This window comes from Spea bombifrons, chromosome 2 (genome assembly GCF_027358695.1).
Source record: "Spea bombifrons isolate aSpeBom1 chromosome 2, aSpeBom1.2.pri, whole genome shotgun sequence".
Classification (NCBI taxonomy): domain Eukaryota; kingdom Metazoa; phylum Chordata; class Amphibia; order Anura; family Pelobatidae; genus Spea; species Spea bombifrons.
In genome coordinates this window covers 60,973,239-60,989,050 of record NC_071088.1, presented here as the reverse complement: position 1 = coordinate 60,989,050, position 15,812 = coordinate 60,973,239, and positions in this window count along the sequence as shown.

Genomic DNA, 15,812 nt, shown 5'->3' with positions numbered 1-15,812 from the left:
TCTGTAAGTCATATTATGTTATGTTACATACTACTTGTTATGTCCTGTCTACCCAGTGTACAGTGCTACGGAATTTGATGGCGCTATATAAAACAATAAATAATAATAATAATGTTCTTTGCCACCTTGAAGACTTTGAGATTAAACGCGTTGGTGGTTTATCGGCACTTGGCTCCCTTAACATACTGGAACATTATCTCCGTGCACTAGATTTTTTATTGCAGATATTATTTTTCATTTTGCTGATACATATATTTTTGGGAAGGTATAGCATCCTACCATCTAGGACTTACAGGGTTATCTGTCTTTGTGTTACAAAGGTAAGCAACACAGATGCACATTTGTTTCTCATGTGTACATTTTTTTTTTTTTTTTTACTGACTCTTTAAGTGCCAAAGTAGCTCAAGAGCGGAAAGGGTTAAATAGACACAAACTCAATATCAAGGAGCTGTTAACTACGTCATATGATTTGCAATCGTGGGTTGAGTTAATAAACTTTAGTTAAGACAGTGCTTAAACCAGGGGCATCCTATAAATGTCATTGGCATACATGTATCTCATTGGCATCCATGTATCTCAAGTCAGAAGGGCTAACCTCACACTACCTATATTTTTCACATGCTCTTCTCAAGAGTTTAATCCAGTAAACATGACACAACCATTGGGTCAAATGACTTCTAAGTCATTTGCCCTACAACCAATTAAGTCATTGTAACTTTTCCACTTTGCTGTCCCATTAAATTTACCCCCTCAAGCAACGATACTTCACATATTTAGATTGTCTTAAGACCGCTTCCAACGGATATATAATAATAATAATAAAAAAAAAACGGTTGCTTTTTTTTTTCTTGGAAGGCACACTGAGGATTACTGTGATTTGTACTCAGATTCCAAATGGAATCAGAGCCAGGAGCTAATTAAGCAAGAGGAGAAATTACAGAACAGGTGGTGATGTCAAATATTCCTAAAGGAAGAAGGGGGTGTATTATCCCACTATGTGTCTTATCAGAACCCCAGACCAATTCTTTTCCATTTAACCAAGCACTGAGTGGGCTGCAGCAATTTTTTTTTTTTGTCTTCAGAAAAAAATCCCTCCGACGTGACCCAAAGTTTTGTGATCAGGTCCTAAAAACACCCCTCTGTTTTTGCACATATTCTTTATATTCACAGTACACATTTAGCCTGTAAGTAATAATTTATAGAAGATTGCAATCATTTCATACCTAATAACAGGAAAAACTCCTGCTGAAAACAAGTCCCCGGTCTATGTCTTCACGGCTCAAACTGATACTGTTGTACAAAATGAACAAATAAATGATAGACACTAGATACCATCCTTCATACGGATAATGTCAATACAGTCAAATAAAACAGATGAAACATTAGTCATTTGGTTTATACCAAAAGTGAATAAAGCAGTAAGTGATTTGGTTTCATTTAACCTAAAATCAAATCTAAATGTTAAAAGGGTAATGTAGACATAAAGGGTTGTCTTTTAAGTATCTGGCAGGTGGTAACAGATAGTGCAGCATCTTATAATTAGGCAATGTGTTTAATTAAAGAGTCCTAGAAAAAAAAAATCTCTAATTTAAAGGGCTGACCCCAGACAGACAAACCCCACAGTGAGTTGTTACAGGATCATTCTCCAAGGTCGTTATTCCAAATCCTAATTATACAGGACAGGTCCCAGCAGAATCCTATGTAGTATTGAACATGTAAAGAGAAAGCTAATCTAATAATGGTGTGGTACTTACAGGGATGGCCCTTCTCTTCACCTTACAATTAAGACTGTTTGCAAAGTGACAATATGAAATTCTGTATGAACACCACCGAAGAACTGTTATCATTAAGGCAATTATTAAATCCAAAAATCTACGTTTCAGTAATTATATTAAATTGATACTGATTAATCTCAAACAACAGTGTTAAAACACAAACAAGACCAGTCGGGCCAAAAAGTTATGCCCATATAACATCAGAAATCAAGACCTCTGCATTACATCACGTAATATAAGAATACAAAAAAGTAACTGTCCACTATTACCGTATTTCCTTATAAATACCAAATCAAATAAGTAACAGCAACTACAAAAGTCTCTAAGTAAATATATCAATACATGTGGTTGTACATGCATGAAGTTTACACAAACACACACACACCTCATGTAGGTCACAGTACAGAAAATGACACAGAGTAGGTAGGCACACATAATTGTGCTAAAGAAACAAAAAGCATCATTCTGGCTGAGGGTGATGGGAGTTGTTTTTATTTTATTTTACATTTTGATTGGGGGAGAGGATTTAAGAGGGGGCACCAGCAACATTACAATCTCTGATCCCAGTATTTTATAGGAGACATAGTAAAGGCATCCTACAGTGCAATAGCAAAAAAATAAAAATACTGGAGCCCCCAGTGAAACTTACGGTGGGGAGGCCAAAGCTCCTAATACACATATAGTGACAGACACTCTGCGCCAGGTCACCGTGGACTATAAACCACTTATTGGTGCCCAGGGTTTTGCAGGACAAGGGAGTATAAACTGTCCAGGGCTACCATTACGAATCCGGCACCCTACTCTTTCCTGAAGCGGTGCCATGAGGTGCCCAGCAGGGTTACAATGGTAGCAGCGTGGAAGGTCTCTATAAGCTGGGGGGGTAGTATATGTGTGTGTATACTAGAGCTGAAACAACGAATCGATAAAATCGATAATAATCGATAACGGAAATCATCGATAACGATTTCCGTTATCGATTAATCGAGTGATCAATTCGTTGTTGGAGCACTCGGCTCCTTTTACTTACCTCCGCGAGCGTTCCCCGCTTCTGCTACACGCTCTGCAGTCTCCGCCTTCTTTCAGCTACGTGACGGATGTGACGCGTTCCGGAGGTAAGTATTCTTCATGTCTATGTGCACGGATCGCACAGAGCCACTCGCACAGAGCGAATCGCTCTGTGCGAGTGGCTCCACTCGCACAGAGCGGTTCGCTCTGTGCGAGTGGCTCCATTCGCACAGAGCGGTTCGCTCTGTGCGAGTGGCTCCATTCGCACAGAGCGGTTCGCTCTGTGCGAGTGGCTCCATTCGCACAGAGCGGTTCGCTCTGTGCGAGTGGCTCCATTCGCACAGAGCGGTTCGCTCTGTGCGAGTGGCTCCATTCGCACAGAGCGGTTCGCTCTGTGCGAGTGGCTCCATTCGCACAGAGCGGTTCGCTCTGTGCGAGTGGCTCCATTCGCACAGAGCGGTTCGCTCTGTGCGAGTGGCTCCATTCGCACAGAGCGGTTCGTGAGTGTGGGTGCAGGGCAGGGTGGGGGTGCAGGGCAGAGTGGGGGTGGGGGGTGCAGGGCAGGAGACTGGGTGCAGAGCAGAGTGGGAGACTGGGTGCAGGGCAGAGTGGGGGTGGGGATGCAGGGCAGGGTGTGAGTGTGGGTGCAGGGCAGAGTGGGTGCAGGGCAGAGTGTGAGTGTGGGGGCAGGGCAGAATGTGGGGGCAGGGCTGGGTGCAGGGCAGAGTTAGAGACTGGGTGCAGGGGCACAGTGCAAAGTGCTGGGTGCAAAGTGCCAGTGCTGGGTGCAAAGTGCCAGGGCTGGGTGCAAAGTGCCAGGGCTGGGTGCAAAGTGCTGGGTGCAAAGTGCCAGGGCTGGGTGCAAAGTGCAAAGTGCTGGTGCAAAGTGCTGAATGCTGGGTGCAAAGTGCTGGATGCAAAGTGCCAGGGCTGGGGCAAAGTGCTGGGTGCAAAGTGCTGGGTGCAAAGTGCCAGGGCTGGGTGCAAAGTGCTGGGTGCAAAGTGCTGGGTGCAAAGTGCAAAGTGCTGGGGCAAAGTTTCTTGAACAGTAATAGTCCACCTCTTTTCAGAATGTTTGGGGTTATTTTGTTTCATAAATATTGTGTTTGGGTTCTTGTACTTTGAAAATATTGTTTTTTATTACATCATAACAAAATAAGAATGTTAATGTAAATTTTAAGTTGTTTTTTAACATCCAGTTCATTAAATTCTTTTAAATAAACGAAAAATTTGCATATTGTTTTTTTTTATCCGATTAATCGATTAATCGAAAAAATAATCGGCCGATTAATCGATTATTAAAATAATCGTTAGTTGCAGCCCTAGTGTATACACACACACACACGCGCACACACACACTCACATATATACACTCACTGGCCACTTTATTAGGTACATCTATTTTGCTTGTTAACACAAATAACACGGCAGTGACTCAATGCATTAAGGCATGTAGATGTGGTCGAGGGTATTTCAGGAGAACGAGCAGACTGATTCGAGATGATAGAAAGGCAACAGTAACTCAAATAACCACTCGTTACAACCAAGGTATGCAGAATACCATCTCTGAACGTACAACACGTCAAACCTTGAAGCAGATAGGCTACAGCAGCAGAAGACCACACTGGGTGTCAGCTAAGAACATGAAACTGAGGCTGTAATTCGCACAGGCTCACCAAAATTGAACAATGGAAGACTGGAAGAACGTTGCCAGGTCTGATGAGTCTCGATTCCAGCTGCTATATTCAGATGGCAGGGTCAGAATTTGGCATAAACAACATGAAAGTATGGATCCATCCTGCCTTGTATAAACAATTCAGGCTGCTGGTGGTGGTGTAATGGTGTGGGGGACACTTTCTTGGCACACTTTGGGCCCTTAGAACCAATTGGGCCCTTAGAACCGTTGAGCATTGTTTAAAAGTGACAGGCTACCTGATGTCCATCCCTTTATGACCACAGTGTACCCATTTTCTGATGGTTACTTCCAGCAGGATAATACACCATGTCACAAAGCTCACATCATACTCCAATGGCTTCCACAGTCACCAGATCTCAATTCAATAGAGCACCTTTGGGATGCCGGGGCTTCTATGACTGAGCACTTGAAGGTTACGTCACGCTGGTGCTCCGTCATAGAAGCCCCAGCGGAACTAACGGGCAGCAGAGGTTGTCAATGCGCATCTACCGGCTGCCCCAATTAGACACCAGGGAGTCTGAAGTACGAGGAATGAGTCTGGGGAAGTCGGGGGGGGGGGTATAAGGCATTCCTGTAGGCATTTCGGGGGTTAAAAGGCATTTGGGGGGGTAGAGTGGCATAATGGGGGTGAAAGGCTTATCATTGAGGCAGAGTGGCATATAGGCAGGTATAAGGCATATCTGGAGAGCAGAGTGGCAAATACCCCTTGTTATGAAGGGGTTAACTGCAGTACTGTAGAAAGAGGTGCAGCACCGAAGGTGTGTTTTATGTTGTATTGCCCCAATAAACATTGTTAAACTGCAGACTAGGGGATAATATATGAAAATAAAATTTGGTAAGGAAAAAAAAGTTGACTCCTAAATTTTTTCAGTGGCCCCTACACTAAAAACAAATTTGTCGACCCCTGCACTAAAATACTTATACAAACCAATGCACACAAACATATGAACACACACACCTCTACCTTTGTCAGCTTAGGAGGAGGGAGGTCAGGAACATACTTGCAAACACAAGTAAAATACTTACAGTACAGATACCTACACATAGTAACATATTTATATTTATATTTACTAACACACTTACTGGTGGAGGAGGGGGAAGTCTAGCAGCTTTTCTGCCGTTATATTCTGGCACTCAGACTCTGTCACTGTGCTGGGACTGTGGGAGCATGGCCCACAGGTCCAGCAGTATGTATGGCATGGAGTGGGATCGGCTTGGCAGTGCTGGCATTGGGGGCCTCCGTTTTGCGAGTGTCACATATGAGATTCATGGTTGGCATCCTAGGTCCGTTTTTCAACCATGTATCTCGTGGTTGGCACTGTAAGGGTTAAAGAGGGAAACATAACAACATAGCATTGTTAAAAGGTCCTTTAAACTATAGCTTCTGCTTTTTGTTTTCCAATCAGCGAAACTGCTGGACATAATTGGAAATGTAACGGACTATTTTACTATATGGAAGTCATGATCTGTTGCAAAAGGTGGAATAACTAGCATATTGATGTACCATGCTCATACCCCCCCCCCCAAACACGCCCATACAAAAGCAGCCATCAATGAGGGTCAATAACAAAAAAGTGAGAAATAACTATACCCCTGGTATACAAATAAAGTGGCTATATATAAATATATAAGACACAAATTTAGTATACTAATAGTATAAAGTGTTGATGAAGGGCAGGTGTCAGCTTATACGGTATTTAATATGTACATGCATATCCAACCTGTATAGGATTCCTTTTTCAATATTGCATTGTTTCTAATTTATCAAAAAGGGAAACATTCGATGACATTCTGTTTGTAGCTCTTGGTCCTTTATAGTAGTGCTGCAGAATATATTAGCACATTGTAAATAATAATGAGCTCTATGAGGTAGAGAAAGCAGCCGTGTTTTAGTTCTGACTGTCCTTGTGTTTATTCCCTTAATTATCACTGTAAACCTGTAAAATGTAGAAATATCCAAATATTCATACAGTTGGAAAATGTGTTGTGAATTCTCCTCCAGTGTGAGGTATTGGCAATAGATCAGCCACTGAACACCATTTGTGGGGCAGTTTATAGGCGCAGGACTATGTGATCCTCCTCAGAGACTACTAAAGGGTTAATAGCAGAAATGTCTGACTAATTAAGCAGTTAATTGGATTTGAAGAGAGCGTGGGGGTGTCCTTTCTTTCTTTCTTTATGCTGAGATTTAAACCTCCCCCAACTGGATTTGGGCCAGTCTAATTTTTAATCATGAATCAGGAGACTGTGTGTCATTTCAGTGACTTTTAAATATGACAACATCTCCCAAATGCAATGTATAATGGTGCTCAGAATCTCCATATATCACATCTGCTCATTTAAGTGAAAGTGAAATACACAATCTCTGAAAGATGGTACAGTTGGTCTGTATCTGCCACAGGTGAATGGCACAATGACACGGACAAGAGGATGATGGGATATGTAGTCTATACATGGTGATCCCATGATATGAAGAATATACCGTATTTGCTCAATTATAAGATGAGCCCCCCAACATTTGAATATGTATTTAGGAAAAAAGAAAAAGCCTGAATATAAGCCCACCCTATAGGAAAAATGTTTTACTTGTAAATATTAATTCATGTAAACTATTTTTCATATTTAATAAAAACGATGATTGAGAAAAAATATTTATTTTTGTTTATTTTTCCTTTTATTTGCCAACCTGCCCCCCAGTTATGCACATTTGCCCCCATACCTGCCTATATGCCACTCTGCTTCCATGATATGCCTTTTAACCACTATTATGCCACTCTGCCCCCCCAGAAATGCGTTTTAACCCCCTATATGCCACTCTGCCTACAGGAATGCCTTATATCCCCCATATGCCACTCTGCCCCCCCCCGACTTACCAATGCTTCTCTCCAGAATCGAAGGTCATGTCTTGCCAGCGCTCTGTCATAGAAGCCCCCAGAGCAAGTGACAGCAGCAGCAGAGGTTACCAGAGAGGAGGATCCAGGTCCCCTGCAGCGCTGCGGGGGATCTGGATCTTAGTCTTATAGTCAGACCTCTATTTGAGGTCAAGACGACCTTGAATAGAAGACGAGGGGTATTTTTCAGAGCATTTCAGACCTTGTCTTATAATCGAGCAAATACGGTATATATATATATATATATATATATATATATATATACACATATATATATATATATATATATATATATAAAGCATGATGAAAGTGTGACCTGGCAGTAAGATATGTACTGTATCCATCTGATTGCAGGGTAACACTACAACATTGATAAAAGAGAACTGGAAATGTTTTTCGTCTTTCCCAAAACAGGGTGGCACTGTGACTTGGACACAGAAAAATAGAATGTTTCCATAAATATAAATAAAATCCATGCTAGAAATCATTGCTTTTCCCCCTCCATTTTAACCTTCAGGTCTGGCAAGCCCATGATATAAATGAGATCTACAGAGGGTAGCTGGTCTCCTCTCACTAGGGTGAACACATCACCAGCCATGTTTCCTAGGACACATATCATTTTTACATATTGCTGACCAGCCCAGAAAAAAATCCTGCCCTGCAGTATGTGGGAGGTATAGACTTATGGATGGGAACCAATATGTCAGTTATACATGCCCCATACTGCAGGGCAGCATTTTATTTGTGCTGGTCAGCAATACGTACAAATTATATGTGTCCCGGAAAACATGGCCGATGTGGTAACCCTACCTCTCATGTGGATAACAGTGAGACATAAAAAAGTTATGGAACAGAAACCTATTGTATATTGATGAAAAGGCTTCATGTTAACACTTCCAAAGCAAACTTCCTAACTTATCTGAGAAAAGTATGGATGGAACCATGGTGCCATTTACTCTAAAATGCTTAGGCCACAACATAATGCACTTACAGTAAAATCTAAGGTATTTTTTCAGGTATGTTCTCTTTTTGAAGGAATCAATACAGCAATACAAGCTTTCTGTTCTTCTCAAAAAAACAAATGACAAAGTGTGCTTTGAAGCTAGAGGATATAGGGCTTACAACATAGAGTTTTGCAGACATTTAGAAAACACTTATATATGAACACAGCTCTATCAATCATACCTTGTCGGATATTCTGAAAGATTCATTTGTAAGCATCTCTTCCAACCCTGGACATCTGGGTCCATGTAGATGAAAGGCTTGGAAGTTATGGAGGAGCAAATATTAGGAGCTAATACAGAGTTATTTTACAAAATGTTAAATTTAGGGACATTCTAATGTCACTAACACCCCTGCTTTATGACTAATGATGTATCAAGTATGTCATGAAAACATTCCCCTACAGGACCAATGACGGACTTGGTATGTCACTAGTGACAAAGTCAGTCCTCATTGGCAGTTTTAGAATATTATTTGAATATGTCCACGTCTTTTTTCTTATTTTGTTGCAATGTTATATTCCAGTTTCTGTTCCCGTGTCTCCAAATGAAAGGAGCTACTGCTAACATACTATCTAAGTTTATTAAATATGAAGTAATTGTTCTTTATACATAAATAGGTTCAGTAAATGTACACTGATTGCACTGTACGATGATACTCCATACTTACATACCGATAGCAGAACATTCTGCACTATACAATAATCATGCATCTGCACTGCCTTTTGCTCTTTCTATGCTGACTGTATAACGGCACGATACATTACAAGTGACCATGTGGCATAGTATAAAAAATATTAGGCATCTCCAACATGCTGTACAATGGGAGCATACTTGCGAAGGTTATTCTCCTCCATACTCTGTCATTCTAGGGACAGTACTCTATGGGGCTGAGATTGTCTCATGACCCAGGGGCGTCCCACTCAGGATCTATGTGTAATAATCATCCCGTGAGTGGGACACATGATGGGGAAGTGAAACGTGCAGCTGTTGTTTATATCATGAGATCTATCCGGGATTTACAAAAACCTACTCCCAAAAGGAAACCAGCACTTGTAATGAGGTAGCATAACAAGCTTTCTCTAAAATAATGTTGGATATGTATTGCCATATATGCTAATAACATTTCTTAAGGCAATACATCAGTCACTAATGACTCATTTACTGGGTGGGTGCACACAGGTAACTAAATGACTTATGGAATTTACATACCTAGACCTGTACTTCACCTTATTGCATTGAGCAACAGGTTCATTATCAGCTTGCTATACATCATGGGTGTGCATCGTTCTGCCATCTGCCTAATGTCTCTCTCGGTACACCACATTCTTCCAAGCCTTCCTACCAGCTCCTGTTTCTGCACTTGGACTAATACACCGGGTCTCCACAACAGGACACTGATGCCACCTTCTTTCCATAGACCACTGTATATGAAAAATGAACAGCCAGGACAATCAATGTACAAAACTTAGGCAGATGTCAGGAAGACATGGAGGCTCATCCAGAATCTGCATTTTTTTATAATTATAACTTGCACCAGGAATTTTTTCTTCCATAGAACACACAAACATTAATTCTTCTTCTATAGAAAGATGTATTCCAGATTAGCGTTCATCTGCTAATGGCTGTACAAAGATGCTTTCTGTGCATATGGAGTGGGTAAGGGGCTTAATTTTATGACCTCTGTCAGAACATTTGTCTATAGTAAATTGTGACGGTTTTGAGAGATCGGTTTTGTTATTCAATTGTTGTTTTAGGCTATTGCAGCAATTTACCACTCTGGGCTCTGCAAATCCATCCATTTAAATTAATAGAGGGGATATACTGCTGTGCTATTCAAATGCAGTCTGTCACTGGTGCTGCATGTTAGTTAGCTGCATTTTGACAGCTAATTACACCTCCAGCCGAAGGTCCGCATAGCAACCCCTGGCATGCACTTGCTACAATTAAAACTCAAATGCATACGGCATTCACATAGTTAGAAGGGGGGGGGGGGGTAAAGAAGCTTTATTACTAATACTTTTTAAAATATTGCCCAGTGTGTGTTACGTTTGATAAACTAAACCTCTAGCTCATGTCACACGACTATTAGCCTGTTGCTTTGGTAAACCAATAACAGATGGTAATGCCCAATTTTACTTGTTCCTTAGTCAAAGAGCTTTACTCAATAAACCATTTGGCGTAATCACTAAACAGGACGTTTTGGAGGTTAGTTGGACTTTGAATTGATCACTCTGCAAAAGACTGTTAAAATGTAAGATGCACATAAGAAACATTTCAATTTAACTATGCCTTATACAAGGTCAACTTAGTCCTTCTTAAAGGAGAAACTCCCTGGGATCTCTTATTCATAATGGGTGTTATTTACTACTAGTATATGTGCCCATCATTATAATGGTGTGCCAAGTTAACAAAGAAGCGGTTTTGCTTTTTATTTACCGTATTTTTTCCCTCTTATCAGCTTTTCCACCATTACACATCAACCAACTACTACTCATATATACCCACCCCTCTCCTGACACGTTAAATACACACAGAACTCCATGAGCTACAGCACTGTATGTTCTTACGTGACTTCATTACCAACAAATGATCCCTACTCATGACCCTTGAGCACATTAACTATCCCAAACTTCCTACTGTACACATACCATCCCCACACCCTCCTCCAATTACCCGTCATGTTGTGTTATCCTGTTTAGGAGACGCAGTACTCATCACTGGGTCTCACGTTACTGACATCCTAGCTTACGCTGAAGTTCTACCGGCTGTATGAAACTTTACAGTGCTTAATACTTTTCTACTGACACATCTTCTCCAAACAGAATGCTGGCATAGAGTGACCACTATCATGTGGTTGCAGTGGAAGGGCATGTCACCTTAAGAATTGTCCATCATGCTGAGTGGGACAGGCTCAAATCATAGAGCAGCAACTGACAGACAACCCCCTTAGTGGCAAGCCTTTTATATATATAAAAAAAATACCGTAAGATGACTTAAGGGAGGACATATATTTTAAAGGGCCAAAGCAGTGTGTCTTGTAAGAAGTGCAGCATGGCCATGTATAAAGCATAGTTAGTTACCTATGATTTTAAAGGTGGAAGGTAACATTCCAGACAGAATCCTTGCAGCTCTTACCATGCTTTGTGGCCCCTAGATGTGCAGTTTCCTTGCCCATACCTAGCTAAATATAAATATACAGAAGACTTTGATTCAAATACATAGCCGCACAACTATAAGAACCTGCAAATATGGAAGGCACACTGCACGTATGGTCATCAACAAAGAGAGTGTGTCAAGGCAAACCTTAAATCCTTCAGCACACCATTTTAGCATCTGCATTTTATTTTGTTACATTTGTTTAAAAAAAATATTAATGTGGCTCGCTATTAGCAAATGGATGCGGAAAATTGCTTTAAAGATGTCCCATTCCAGTGTCCTTGGCCATAGTATAACAAGATGCCAAAAAACAAAACGTAAACTTGTGACATTCTCCAAAAGCATTTCCATGTAACAATATTCAAGGCTTTATCATCATGTAAGGCTATTATAACATTAAGATGCCTATGGAACACAAAGCAAGCTAGGGGACAGTTAAGGCTTTTGTCAGCCACATTCAGATGGTAAACAACGTGCTGGGCAGCCCAGTTCTTAAGACAGAAAATGTATTCTGAAAAAAATGTATGAATGATCATGGCAACACCCAACGTAATTAAACAACTATAACAGAAACCACCATGTTTCAATACTGGAACTCTTGGATCCATGATAAAAATGTGATCTTTGTTTTAGATACTGGTGGATCATTGCTTTAACCCCAACAGACATTTTTTACACTGGACATTTTCTCAAAAGGGGTCCATGTATAAAGGCCTTGTTTACATATACCTACCCAGAAAACCTTGCAGCGGTGGTAGCAATACAACCACTTATCGTGGGAAAAGCAGGTCTTCCATCATCAGCTTCCATAGGCAGTTTTCCATCATCTTTATGCCACCACAACTTATGTTGTGTGTGCTTAATATTACACAATATAGGCAAAGTCAAGGGAGGCATACCTTTTGGTGAGATCTATAGTTCACCAGCAGACTGTTGGACTCTTTGCCTATACCATATAATAAAAAAATATTTCGAGTAATATTCACAAGTATCTGAATACTGGGAACTTACATTAAACATTTGAGAAGAATGGAATTTCTTCTGTATAAATATGTTTAAAAATATAATTACTTTGCCAAAGATATATGACAAGGTAAATTGTTACACAAATATAGATTTTCCGTGAAATGGAAGCCATGGCTACTTTGGATGATTGCAGGATGACTTGCCTTTAACACTACCTGATTAATGTAGCACTAACTTTGTAGCACTAAGCTTTTCAGACTATGGAGAGGAAGCTTCTACTGTCATGTTATTGCAGCAGTTTGGACATACTGTACTTCCTTACGTAATTTGGACATACTGTACTTCATGTAATTTTTCTTTAATATATTTAGAAGTAGAAATCCCCTTTGCCAAATATATTAGAGCAAACTGAATACAATAAAATATCATTTGATATTTATAACCAGTGCTAGCAAAAAGCATGGTTAATTGTATAAAGCAGGCAGAAATTAATTATTAAATATCAAATTATGTAATTTAGGAAAAGTCATCAACCAATTATAAAGGGCATAAAAGACAATGCCATATAGGAAGTTAGTTTATTCACTTGTATACAAGGGCATATCTAGCTTTGTTTCATTGGCTGCTTGTATATTTGGCCCCCCAACAAAGTGAAAATAAGTCATGGTGGTTTAATGTTCCATCATCTTATATTATTAAATACCACTTTAAACAACATACAATACATGTGTCAGGGCCAGGTAATCAGGTTGGGTAGGAGCCTCATTGCAGGGGATACCTGGGGTTCTGTCTGCACACGGCGATGCATGGTAACTGAAGAATAAGACAGACAGGCACAAAGAAATACATCACAGGCAGAATTCCAGGTAATGCTATGTATTGTATATTATGGCAGGACAAGCAAATGCAGCTAAACAGTCTCTTAGCAAGAAACCGGACGTATGGCAGGAAGTTCTCTGGAGGGGCGCACGGTAGGAAGCCCACTTGGCAGGGCTGAAGGCAGAAAGCCCACTTGGCAGGGCTGAAGGCAGGAGGCCCACTTGGAAGGGCACAAGGTATGAAGCCTAACTTTAGCTCCTTTCTTCATTTGTTACAACATTCACTTGTCTGTGGAAGCAAATCTTTAGTTGCTACAAGTATGTCCAACAAAGAGGGAAAGAGAAGTAGGAAAATGAAGAGGTATAGTTGCTGAACCAAGAATGGACCATCATACTTTTATGAATTTATTAGAATTTATTTAAAGGACAACTGAGGTAGAGGATCAAAGGCTAAGACTGAACATCACACTAAGGTGGTAGAAGAGTGTTTGGTAGTATATTGATCTCTTTGTCATTGGGGTAAAATTATGAGAAAGTGGAGTAATGAGAAAAAGATTTGGAGGGGGAAAGATGGGGAGGCCATTCGTATAGCACAGAGGCCTAACATAAAGCCTGCCAGACCCTATCCCAGAGTGCTGGCAACCGGGTAACATAATGATCTACTGCTTGAACTGGATTTTGTTAAATAAGGGAGGCAAAAGAAGAGGGGTGCTAGCCATAATTACAAACGACTAGTGCTTGCAGCCTTCACTCTTTTTAGTCATGGCAGTTGAGTGGCGCCATGGTCCTGGTGAAGTCCTTTATGAACTTTCCATAATATTTTGCAAAACCGAGGAACCGTTGGAGGAGTTTGAGAACCTGGGTTTGAGGCCATTCAGAGATGACAGATAACTTCTCTTGGTCCACTTCAAAGCCAGAATGACTCATCCCAGGAAGGAAATACAAAGAAAGTTGAATTGTCTCTTTTCCAGCTTGGCATAGAAATGGTTATGTTGCAGACATTGGAGGATGACACATGAACATATCTCTAAGATCTCTATCTAGACCAGGGGAGTGTAACTGGATATCGTCCAGATATATTATTAGAAACTGGAGAGCAATGTCACGGGAAATGTAATTTATAAATCACCATTTATTCATAGTGACCCATACCTGGATTAAAGGCAGTCTTGCACTCATCGCCATTTATGATTTGCCCCCTGAGGTCCAGCTTGATGAGACTGGTAGAATCATGAAGATGATCAAAATCCTTCTCCAACTAGGGATGTGGATTTCTGAATGAATCCTTTCTTAAGATTGCCTTTAATATATTTCCCCCAAAGAAAGGGATTCTGGTAATGACAGAGGTTAGGTTCTGCCACTAGGAGGGACGGTACCAGGAAGGAGCTCATTAGGGCAATCACAGGGATGGTGAGGTAGAAATTCCTTAGCCTGTCTTTTGTCAAAAACATCTTGATAGTCCTTATAAGGACTGGGTAACAAGGAGGATATGAAGAAATAGACGTAGACGTGAAGGAGAACTTTTGTAGGCATTGGGAGATACATGAATCTTCCCGAGACTTGATGTCACCAGTCGATCGAGGGATTGTGGGCCTGCAGTCATCCTGCAGAATCCCCCCCATGCCTTTGCCAGAGGGACAACATAACAATTTAAAGGGACCAAGCAGTCTTCATTTGCATTAAAATGCATATGATGGCTGGAGTGTCCCTTTAACACTGATGAACTGGTAAAAATGTTAACGACACAGGCAGTTGTTATGCTCTAATAGACAATCTATGGTACTGAGATGACTTTCATCAGAATCACTTTTCATACATAACCAGTGTTTAAATTGTAAGAAGCACCTTTTGTGCTGTGAAAAGTGGTCTTATCACTATAGCAACCACTGAAATGGTCTCTGGATCAATCCATCACTCGCTATTGTGACAAAACCCCTTTTGACACTTTGCACCAGAATGAAATTTGTATAATCCCAGATGTTCTATTAACAGCACTAAATGATTACTTTTAGGGTCTAACTTTTATACATTAAGAGCAGTTAGACATTTTAGTAATTTATAGCAGGTGAAATTAAAAATATAGGTAATTTATTTCGAAAATCTGAATAGATTTAGAAGAGCTACCATTCAGTATTTGTACCTTAAAAGCATTTGAGCAAGTGGTAAATGTAAGGTGAAGTTGTGCATTGTTGTGTACTTTAAGCAAGTCTGTAAATAAAAAAAAATATATTCTCTATATAGTAAATCATGCTCTAAGGTCACGTCACAAATGCTAAGAAACAACTATACCTTCAAACAGAATTGCCAACTACATAGGCCTCTGCCCCTCATCGTTGCTCTTAGCAACCATTTACAACAGTCTGGCGACGTCACTCGGAGGGATTTTCCTGGGTCAGCCCACTTGTAAACCGGTTCCCGGCCAATATACCAATCCATGCAGGTGGAATGGTTCGACGTCACGTCCAATCAACATGCAGCCGGCTAAGGCTTCCAACCTGCAG